Source organism: Mobula birostris, chromosome 23, assembly GCF_030028105.1.
Source record: "Mobula birostris isolate sMobBir1 chromosome 23, sMobBir1.hap1, whole genome shotgun sequence".
Taxonomy (NCBI): Eukaryota; Metazoa; Chordata; class Chondrichthyes; order Myliobatiformes; family Myliobatidae; genus Mobula; species Mobula birostris.
Genome location: NC_092392.1, coordinates 11,381,525 through 11,393,182, shown reverse-complemented (window position 1 = coordinate 11,393,182; position 11,658 = coordinate 11,381,525). Strand labels below are relative to the sequence as shown.

General features: G+C 42.7%; 1 long non-coding RNA gene across 1 annotated transcript; it reads left to right on the top strand.

The window, feature by feature from the left end:
* Nucleotides 1–725: 725 nt before the first annotated feature.
* Nucleotides 726–6,980, top strand: LOC140186908 (uncharacterized). The gene is made up of 3 exons (XR_011882961.1): nucleotides 726–854; nucleotides 5,066–5,180; nucleotides 6,778–6,980. It is a non-coding gene; the product is annotated as an uncharacterized lncRNA (long non-coding RNA).
* Nucleotides 6,981–11,658: the final 4,678 nt, after the last annotated feature.

The window sequence follows — 11,658 nt, the reverse complement described above, 5'->3', positions numbered from 1 at the left end:
ATGACAGACTCCAATATCTTTCCAGCCACTGTTCAGGATGACTGTTCCCATACCAATTCTTCAGCCACACATTCATGTGCCAATTCATCCTATTCTTACCCCCCTCACTTGCATGTGATACAGGTGGCAAACCAGAGGTTAATACCCTGGAGTACATGCTTTTCAGCTTCCTACCTAACCCCCTATATTCTCTCTTCAAGATATCCTCCCTTTTTCTACCCCTGACTTGGTACCAATATGGAGCACAACATCCAGTTGCTCACCAGACCCCTTTAGAATGCCGTGACTCAATCCGAGATATCCCTGACCCAGACACCTAGGAGGCAACATACCATCTGGGTGTCCCTTTCATGTCCACAGAATCTGCTTTCTGCTCCTCTAATTATGGAATCCGCTATTATCACTACTGGACTCCTCTTCAGACACCCCCTCCAATCCCTTCTGAACCACTGTATCAGACCCAGTACCAGAGACCTGGCTTCTGCGGTTTCCACCTGACAGGTTGTCCCCTCCCAAGGGACACCAAACCAGCATTCTTATTATTGAGGAGAACGGCCACAGGAGAATTTAGAGGAAACTCTACAGCCAGCAGTTAACACAGAGCTGGTTTTGACACCAAGCACTTTGAAGTCTGTTTAAGGATATTTCCAACATCAGGTCAGATGTTTTACTGAAGGCCCAGTGTGCGCATTGAAGATAATTTCTTTTATTTCTAGGAACTCTGCAATATACCCCCACATTATGGAAAACTGGCTTCCGTGTGCAGTAAAGGCCACAACAGCTTCATTTCCAAAGTTCTCAGCAGGCAAGCAGGAAGGTGATCGGCATGGATTGGCCTGAATGACATATCACGGGTAAAGTTAATATGACGTGTTACATTGCCACCACAGACAGAATTCCACATGACGTCCTGCAGAGTAACAGGAATGTGGCAGTGTGAGGGTTAAGTTACTGGTTGTGTTCTAATGATCCAGGGACACGAGTTTCAATCCCATCCCAGCAGCTGGGGAACTTGGATCCAAGTAAATAAAATGTAATAAATCTAGAGTCAAACATTACTATCGGAAATGGTGACAATGGAACGACCAGATTGTTGTAAAAACTCATCTGGTTCACTGTTATTCTTCAGGGTGAGGAATCTGCCATCGTTCCCCAGTCTGGCCTCACTGCGACTCGAGTGATCCATCAATGTGTTGACTCTTCCCTGCCCTCTGAAATGGTCAGAGGATGATCAGGGAAGAACAACAAATGTTGCTCTGACCAGTGTCACCACGTCCTGTGAACAAATAAATCCGACATGTTTATGTCCCTGTTTATCTCCACATGAGCTTTCTCTCACACTCCTTCATTTGACACAATCCATGTGACTTTCCTTTCTCCCTCATGAGTGTCTCTGTCTTTTCCTCACTGAACACTGATCCCAGTGAGTCACATTCTAAACAGTCTGGAGAGAATGGTTTCTCTCGAGGAGCCTGCTGGATTGATCAGTGAGTCTCCTATATTTATGGTCCAGCACCACAAGTGGAAACATTTCTCTGTGTTGACCCTGTTGGATCTTCACAGTTTGAAGGAGGATCCCAGTGAGCTGCTTGGCCTTTTCACACTTAATCATCTGGCTTTAACATCCAAGTGTTAATTGTAGCTGTGGCTCTACAGTTAGAGCAGGTAACCATTCAGAAAGAGAGAGAGACGGAGACAGAGAGAGAGGGTTTGTGGGAAGTAGTCATCCCTAAGATGCAGGAGGCGAGTAGCTGGGTGACTGTCAGGAGAACTGGAAATCTGAATAATCAGTTAGCACAGAGCAGCCCTGTAACCATTCCTCTCAATAATAAATATACCATTCTGGATAGTGTTGTGGGGGATCACCACCCAGGGAAAAGCCATGGAGAGTGGGTTACTGGCACTAAGTATAGGTCCATGGTGCAAAAGGGAAGAGGTAGATGAGGGGAGCAGTCGTGATGAAGGACTCAGTAGTCAGGGGAACAGACAGGAGATTCTGTGGATGTGAACGGGACACCCGAATGGTCTGTTGTCTCTCAGGTGCCAAGCTCGGGGACTTCTCAGCTCATGTCCACAGCATTTTGGAGAGGGAGGGACAGCAGATAGATGTCTTGGTACATATTGGTACCAATGTCATAGGGAGGAAAAGCAAAGAGATTCTGAAAAGAGAACTTAGAGAGCTAGGTTGAAAGCTGAGAAACAGAACCTCCCAGGTAGTAATTTCTGGATTGCTACCTGTGCCACGCGCCAGTTGGGGTAGAAACAGGATGATCTGGCAGATTAATGCATGGCTGAGAAGCTGGGGGAAGGGCTTCAGATTGTTGGATCATTGGGATCTCTTTTGGGAGGGAGGGTTGTATTTTGATGGGTTGCACCTGAACCTGAGGGGGACCAATATTCTCATGGGCATGTTTCTTAGAGCTGTTAGGGAGGGTTTAAACTAATTTGGCAGAGGGGTGGGAACTGGAGTGAAGGGACTCAGGATAGGATGGATGGTAAAAAAGGGAACAATTGCATATGAAGTCAGACTGTCAGGAAGGGCAAGCAGATAATAGGACAAAATTCCAGCCAGCAGGGTGAGTATCAGTGCATTAGGGATGCAGAATCAAAAAGAGTAGTAAATACAGTACTCAAAGTGTTATATCTCAACGCACAGAGTATAAGAAATAAGGTGGATGATCTTGATGCACTATTACAGATTGTTGGCTGTAATGTTGTGGCCATCACTGAATCATGGCTGAAGGATGATTGTCACTGGGAGCTGAATGTCCAAGGTTACACGTTGTATTGGAGGGACAGGAAGCTGGACAGAGTGGATGGCATGTCTCTGCTGGTAAAGAATGCCATCCAAACAGTGGAAAGATGTGACACAGGATCGGAAGACGTTGAATCCTCATGTGTTGAGTTAAGAAACTGCAAGGGTAAAAGTACCATGATGGCAGTTATATACAGGCCTCCCAACATTAGCTGGGATGTGGACCACAGATTACAATGGGAAATAGAAAGGGCACGTCAAAAGGGCAATGTTAAGGTTATCACTGGAGAATTCAACATGCAGGTCAATTGGAATAATCAGGTCGGTAATGGATGTCAAGGGAGTGAAGTTGTTGAATAGGGGATGGCTTTTTAGAGCAATTTGTCATTGAGCCTTCCAGTGGATCAAATATACTGGATTAGGTGTTTTGTAATGAACTGGAGGTGATTCAGGAGCTTAAGGTAAAAGAACCCTGAGGAGGCCATGATCACAATATGATTGAAATCAAACTGAAACTTGAGAGGAGGAAAGTAAAATCTGATGTAGCGTTATTTCAGAGGAGCAAAGGCAATTACCATGGTATGAGAGAGGAGTTGGCCAAAGTAATTTGGAAGGAGATGCTGGCAGGGATGATAGCAGAGCAGAAATGGCATGGGTTTCTAGGAAAAATGAAGAATGTGCAGGATAGGCATATTCCAAAAACACATAAGTATTCAAAGTCAAAATAGTACAACCATGACTGACAAAGGAAAGTCAAAAAGCTACGTAAAAGCAAAGAGAGGGCATACAACAGAGCAAAATATAGTGGTTAGACAGAGAATTGGGAAGCTTAGAAAAACCTGCAGGGAGCAATTAAAAGAATCATTAGGAGGGAAAAGATGAAATATGAAAACAATGAAAGATGAAATACCAAAGAGGATAGTAAAAGCTTTTTCAAGTATGTAAAAAATAAAAGAGAGATGAGAGTGGATATAGGACTGTGAGAAAATGAGGCTGGAGGAATAAGAATGAGGAGAAGGAGACGGCAGATTAACTAAATGAGTGTTTTGCATCAGTCTTCACTGTGGAAGATGCTAGCAGTGTCCCAGATGTTGAAGGGTGAAGATGTTGAAAGGTTTTTATGGAGTACTTGGTGACACAGGACAAGATAGGACAAAGTTCAGCATGGTTTCCTTCGGGGAAAATCTTACCTAACAAACCTGTTGGAATTCTTTGAGGAGATTACAAGTAAGATTGATAAGGGGGATGCAGTGGATTTTGTATATTTGGACTTTCAGAAGGCCTTTGACAAGGAACGTTTCTGGTATTATTAGAGCACTGGCTGATTGGTAGGAGGCAGCGAGTAGGAATAAAAGGATCCTTTTCTGATTGGTTGCCAATGACTAGTGGAGTTCTACAGGGGTCAACAAACACCCTAAAGGTTAAAATGCAGCTCAAGTCCATGTTCAGGAAGACAAATGCAATGTTAGCAATCATTTCAAGAGATCCCGATTACAAGAGCAGGGATGTAATGCTGAAGCTTTATAAGGCACTGGTGGGACCCAACCTTGAGTATTGTGAATAGTTTTGGGGCTCCTCATCGAAGAAAAGCTGTGCTGGCATTGGAGAGGGTCCAGAGGAGGTTCACAAGGATTATTCCAGGAATGAAAGAGCTATGATACGAGGAATGTTTGATTGCACTGTTTCCATACACACTGGCACTTAGAAGAGTGAGGGAGGGATCTCATTGAATCCTTTTGAACGTTGAAATGCTTAGACAGAGTATATGTGGAAAGGATGTTTCCCATGCTGGGGTAGTCGAGGACAAGAGGACACGCCTCAGAATGGAGGGGCATTCATTTAAAACAGAGATGTGCAGAAATTTCTTCAGTCAGAGGGTGGTGAACATGTGAGATTTGGTACTAGGCAGCTGTGGAGACCAACACTACAGCTGGATAGGTTCTTGACTGAATACAACATCAACGGTTATGGGGAGAAAGCTGGGGAGTGTTTGCTGAGGAGGAAAAAACAAGATCTGACATTACTAAATGGTGGAGCAGACTCCATGGGCCAAGCGGACTAATTCAGCTCCTATGTCTTATGTTCATTCTTCCTTCTTCCTGACTTTTACTCTCAGATCCGGTTTCTTTTGTTCCAAGGATTCTGTTACTTCTATGAGATTTCCCCCACCCTGACAGTCCATCATTTAAAATCTCATTCACTGCCCCGTTTGTCCAGACTGCTCGTATTCTGGTCTCACTCTGACTCGGGTCCAGCTCCTCCCTGTACCAGTAAGTGACACCGGAGTAACCACTGATTTATATCCCACAGGAAGGGACTTACGGATGGGTTGATGGAGCATCCTACTCTTATAGAAATTGGGGTGCAAATGAACCCAGTACTTGCAGACGCTATGAAGACTGTGTGTTAATTCGTAATGCTTCAGGTAAGTGTAACAGTGAGAGAAATGTTATTTTCTTTGAAGTCCATTTCAGACACAGTATTGAAGGTCGTGGGTTCGAGTCTCTGCCAAGGCAGTGTGTTGTGTCTTTGAGCAAGGCACCTAACCACACACTGCTCCAGTCCACCCAGCTGAAAATGGGTACCGGCAAATGCTGGGGGTTAACCTCGCAATAGACTGGCGTCCTATCCGGGGGGTGGAGTCTCGTACTCTCAGTCACTTCACACCACCAAAACCAGCATAAGCAGCGGCCTGATGGGCCACAAGGCTCAGGACAGACTTTAACTCTTTTTAACCTTATGAGAATAGGTTGAGCGTACTTGGTCTTTTCTCCTTGGAGCGACGGAGGATGAGAGGTGTCCTGATAGAGGTGTATAAGATGATGAGGGGCATCGATCGTGTGGCTAGCCAGAGGCATTTTCCCAGGGCTGAAATGGCTAAAACGAGGGGCATAGTTTAATAGTGCTTGGAAACAGGTACCAAGGGGATGTCAGGAATAAGTTTTTCACACAGAGGGTGGTGGGTCCGTGGAAGTGGTCAATGGCACCAGTGCTGCCAGCACCGGTGGAGGAAGCGGATACAATAAGGTCCTTTAAGAGCCTCTTATGGAGCTTAGAAAAATAGAGGGGTATGCATGAGAGAAATTCTAGGCGGTTTCTAGAATATGTTACATGGTCGGCAGAACGCTGTGGGCCGAAGGGCCTGTAATGTGCTGTAGATTTCTATGTTCTATGTTCGATGCTCTTCAGTCTGAAATTAAAACTTGAAATATCATGTTCAATGTCTGCATCACTCCATGTGGTATTATGAACTATTCAATGGATTACAAACTCTGAACCCATAATGTGAGGTCCGAGTGCTGGGGAGGCCTCAGTTTATCTCTGATGGCACAGTCATATTTTCCAGCCCACATGGGGAGTTCCAGCTCAAGGTGAGTTCAGCACTCGGTCTGGAACAGTTCAAATCCCCAGTCAATATTGTGAGGTGTCAGGTTTCAGCAACACACACTCTGACTGCACATGAACCACAAGAGGAAGTGGTTTGCTTTATTTACAAGGCAAACTCATGGATCACGGTCAAGGAAACTTCATCGCTCACAGACAATAAACACTGAAACAAATCTGAAAATTAGGGACATCAATTTAGGTGTGAGGGGAAAGATTTAAAAGGGAACTGAGGGCAACTTCTTCAATCAGACAGAGGTGAGGCTATGGAACGAGCTACCAGCGGCAGTGATTGAGGCTGGGTCAGTATTCTCATTTGAAAAGCATGTAGGTCGGTGCAGAGAGGGATGGAGTTTAGAATGATACTGGCCAGATACAGGAAATAGAGACTGAATGGGTGGAAATTATAGTTGACGTGGACTTACTGGGCTGAAACACCTCTATCCATGATGTATTGTTCTATGACCCTCTGACTCTAACACTGAGCTGGTGAGGCAGCATCTACAGAGAGAGGAAAAGAGATAACATCTCCATCAATGACCTTCCTGTTTCTCTCACTATACATGCTGCCCGGCCTTCTGAGTACTTCCAGAATTATTTTCAGCTTTTCAATTTGTATTTCTTTTCTCTGTTTAAAGGTGGAGATTGGGATGATGTTTCCTGTGATGAGAAACATGGTTTTGTTTGTTCCTACATACCACACTGAAATTGGAAGACTCCAGAACCATCCACTCATCATTTCTAACAGTGGATTCAGTGCCCTGATTTCTTTGTAGCCGCTCTCACTGTCTGTGGTGACTGTACTCACTTAGTTTCTCAGCCAATAATAAAGAGAATTGCATCCTGAGCTGTGTGTTTGTTGTTGTGTGAGTTCGGTTTCCAGCAGACTTCCTGTCTCACTGTTGCTCCCTCCCCACCTCTGCACTCAGTGCTGAACTGAGGAGAATTTGGCACAGACTTCACAAAATTAACTAATTCCATTTGGCCACACTTGATGTGCTGGGTTCTGGTCATTCCACATGAGAGTGAAATAAAGGATCTCTATTCGATAATTGACAGAAATGGGAAAGGGACAATTTCCCATAGAATTCTGGGAACTGTGACACCCCTCAGAGAATTCCACTCCTGACCTTCCGACAAGATTTTCCTGTTTCCGATCACCCTGCTTCCAGATTAAAACTTCCCCAAGTGACATGATCACATTGCGGGGGGAAACCCGATCTGCCAAGAGATGTTGAAGGAAAACAGTCATTCTTTACTCACAGAATAAGCAGCACGTACTCGAGTTTTCACAATGAACAACACCTCAAATGCCAAGAGATGTCACCTCCTTCCCATTATTCCTGCTCTGCCTTCGTCTCTTATGGGATTATATCTTTGTCATCCCTCTATCACTTCCAGCTATCTCCTCCCAGCACCCTCGCATCTGGTGGTATGTTTCATCTGCATACCGCCTCCCACTACTTATATCAACTTTTACAGGGGTCCTGCTGAAGGGTCTCAGACCAAAACGTCAACTATACTCTTTTCCCTAGATGCTGCCCAGCCCGCTCTTGCAACATTTTGTGTGTGTTGCTTGGATTTCCAGCAGCTGATTTTCTGTTGTTTGTGATTAGACAAACTTTCATCTGCCAGCCCATGATTCACCACAAACCGCCAATTAGTTATTCTTTTTCCCCTCTACCTGTTACTCTACATGAAGTGTCTCACCTTGAAATGTCAGCTGTCTGTTTTCCTCCATTGAGGCTGCCTGACCCATTGAGTTGCTTGAGTCCATCCAGCCTATTGAATCTGCTGGAGGGTGTGGGCAGGTCAGGCAAAGGAAAAGGAACTGTCAACGTATCAGGTTGGATCTTTGCAACAGAAACCCTGGTTTAGTGTTTTGTATGTATACGTCAGCCTATACTACCCTCAAATTCATTTTCTAGCAGGCATCGACAGTAGATAAAAACACAATAAAATTAATGACTAATTATACACGAAACCATAAGACATAGGACAATCTCTGCCTTAAATACACCAAACGAGCTGGCCTCCACAGTTGCATGTGGCAACAAATTCCAGAAATTCACCACCCTTCGTTGAACAAAATTTCTCCACACTTCTGTTTTGAAAGGGTGCCCCTCTATCCTGAGACTGTGCCCTTTTGTCCTAGACTCTCCCACCATGGGAAATATTCTTTCCACATCTAGTCTGTCTAGGCCTTGCAACATTCAAACAGTTTCAATGCGATCCCCCTCAGCCGTCTGAATTACAGCAAGTACAGACCCAGAGCCATCAAACGTTCCTCATATGATAACCCTTTCATTCCTGGAATCATCCTTGTGAACCTTCTCTGGACTCCCTCCTTTGTTTCCAAATCTTTTTATTGTTGTACTATACAAAAGAAATAATACGAGTACATTGAAGTAACAACACTTACAATGTCTCAAAAAAGACATTATCTTAAAGATTGAAAAAAATTTGTGATAACAAAAAAAACCTACTGAGCGGAAACAGAGAGAAAAAGAAAGAACCCGTTAGGTGTACAACCCCGGAGCCATGCATCATACAAAAAGCTTCTAAAAATAAACATCAAACCGCCAGCAAGAAAAGAAAATATACCAAAAAATTTATAATTAGATCGTGGAAAAAATCTATCAATCAGTTCAGATGATAATAACGAGTAAATGAGCCCCATCTTTTCTCAAAATCAAATAAAGGTTCAAAGGTTCAACTTCTAATTTTCTCCAAACTAAGACATAGCATCACTTGAGAGAACCATTGTGACAAAGTGGGAGCTGATGTGTCCTTCCACTTCAGCAAGATGGCCCTCCTGGCTATCAATGTAACAAATGCAATAACATGTTGGTCAGACACAGAAATACCATGAATATTTTGAGGAATTATTCCAAAAAGCACAGTTAATTTATTACATTGTAGATTAATTTTAAGTGCTTTAGAACTTGTTGAAAAATCTGACTTCCAGGACTGTTCCAATATAGAACAAGACCAAAACATATGTCAGTGTAGCTACCTCAGTTTTACATCTATCACAATAACTGTCAACATTAGAAAAGATTTTAGAAAGTCTTTCCTTCGTCAAATGATAACAATGTACAATTTTAAATTGAGTTACTGAATGGCTAGCATAAATTGAAGCAGAGTTAACCAACTTCAAAATCCGCATCCAATCTTCCATCATAAAAGTCAAATTGAGTTCCTTTTTCCAATCCCGTTTAGTAAGATAAAGGACACTTATCCTATTGTAATAATAAATTATAAATTCTTCCAATAGAACCATTGATCGAAGGATTCGTACTCATAATAGTATCTAACAGGTCAGCCTCCAATATGTAAGGAAAATTACTTAAATATTTTTGTAAAATATGTCTAACTTGAAGGCATTTCAGAAAGTGTGAGTATGAAAGAGAATATTTATCAATTAATTGTTCAAATGACATCAATGTATCTCAACACTCACAACACACTGGAGATTATTTTGTGTCCTTAATCTATCTTCTTTAAATAAATCCAGAAAAGAATTAATACCTTTATTTTTCCAAAGTAAAAAAATTGGATCACTCAAAGAAGGCTTATAAAAGTAATTTCGCTAAATCAAACTACAAAGTTTAAATTTTTTAAGATTAAAAAAAAATGCGGAACTTGAGCCAAATTTGTAAAGAATACTTAATCACAGGATGTAGGTTTAAATTAACAACTTTAGCAAATTGTATAGGTAAAACAGCTCCCAATAACGAGGTTAAATAAAACTGTTTTACAACTTTCAGTTCCAGGTCTACCCAAACTGGCCGGTCACTCTTATCAACCCAATATAACCAAAAAGACCTGTATCGCACGTTAACAGCCCAATAATACATTCTTAGATTAGGCAAAGCAAGACCTCCATCCTTTTTCAATTTTTGTAACTGGCATTTACTAATTCTTGGTCTTTTATTATTCCAAATAAAAGATAAAATAATAGAATCAATCGGATCAAAAAACTTCCTAGTCAAAAAAACAGGGATATCCTGAAATAAATATAAAAATTTTGGTAAAATCATCATTTTAACTATATGAATACGATCAACAAGTGAAAATGTAAGTGGACTCCATCTACTAAATAAATACTTCATAGAGTCTACTAAAGGAACAAAGTTGGCTTTATAAAGATCTTTATATTTTTTAGTAATTATAATACCTAAATATCTAAAAGAATCCGTGACTTTAAAAGGCGTATTATCATATATAGAGACAGAATCATTTGACCCTCTCCAATGCCAGCACATCTTTTCTAAGATGTTCCACATGGTAGGCTTACTCAGAAAGTTAGAAGGCATGGGATCCAGGGGAGTTTGGCCAGGTGGATTCAGAATTGGCTTGCCTGCAGAAGGCAGAGGGTGGTGGTGGAGGGAGTACATTCAGATTGGAGGATCGTGACTAGTGGTGTCCCACAAGGATCTGTTCTGGGACCTCTACTTTTCGTGATTTTTATTAACGACCTGGATGTGGGGGTAGAAGGGTGGGTTGGCAAGTTTGCAGACGACACAAAGGTTGGTGGTGTTGTAGATAGTGTATAGGATTGTCAAAGATTGCAGAGAGACATGATAGGATGCAGAAGTGGGCTGAGAAGTGGCAGATGGAGTTCAACCTGGAGAAGTGTGAGGTGGTACACTTTGGAAAGACAAACTCCAAGGCAGACTACAAAGTAAATGGCAGGATACTTGGTAGTGTGGAGGAGCAGAGGGATCTCAGGGTACATGTCCACAGAACCCTGAAAGTTGCCTCACAGATGGATAGGGTAGTTAAGAAAGCTTATGGGGTGTTAGCTTTCATAAGTCGAGGGATAGAGTTTAAGAGTCGCGATGTAATGATGCAGCTCTATAAAACTCTGGTTAGGCCACACTTGGAGTATTGTGTCCAGTTCTGGTCACCTCCCTATAGGAAGGATGTGGAAGCATTGGAAAGGGTACAGAGGAGATGTACCAGGGTGCTGCCTGGTTTAGAAAGTATGCATTATGATCAGAGATTAAGGGAGCTAGGGCTTTACTCTTTGGAGAGAAGGAGGATGAGAGAAGACATGATAGAGGTGTAAAAGACAATAAGAGGAATAGATAGCGTGGGTAGCCAGCGCCTCTTCCCCAGGGCACCACTGCTCAATACAACAGGACATGGCTTTAAGGTAAGGGGTGGGAAGTTGAAGGGGGATATTAGAGGAAGGTTTTTTACTCAGAGAGTGGTTGGTGCGTGGAATACACTGCCTGAGTCAGTGGTGGAGGCAGATACACTACTGAAGTTTAAGAGACTAGTAGACAGGTATATGGAGGAATCTAAGGTGGGGGCTTATATGGGAGGCAGGGTTTGAGGGCTGGAACAACATTGTGGGCCGAAGGGCCTGTACTGTGCTGTACCATTCTATGTTCTATGTTCTACGTTCTATAAGGGGCCCAAAACTGTTCACAATACTCAAGATGAGGCCTCATTAGTCCCTTATAAAGCTTCAGCATCACATCCTTGCTCTTGTATTCTAGACCTCTTGA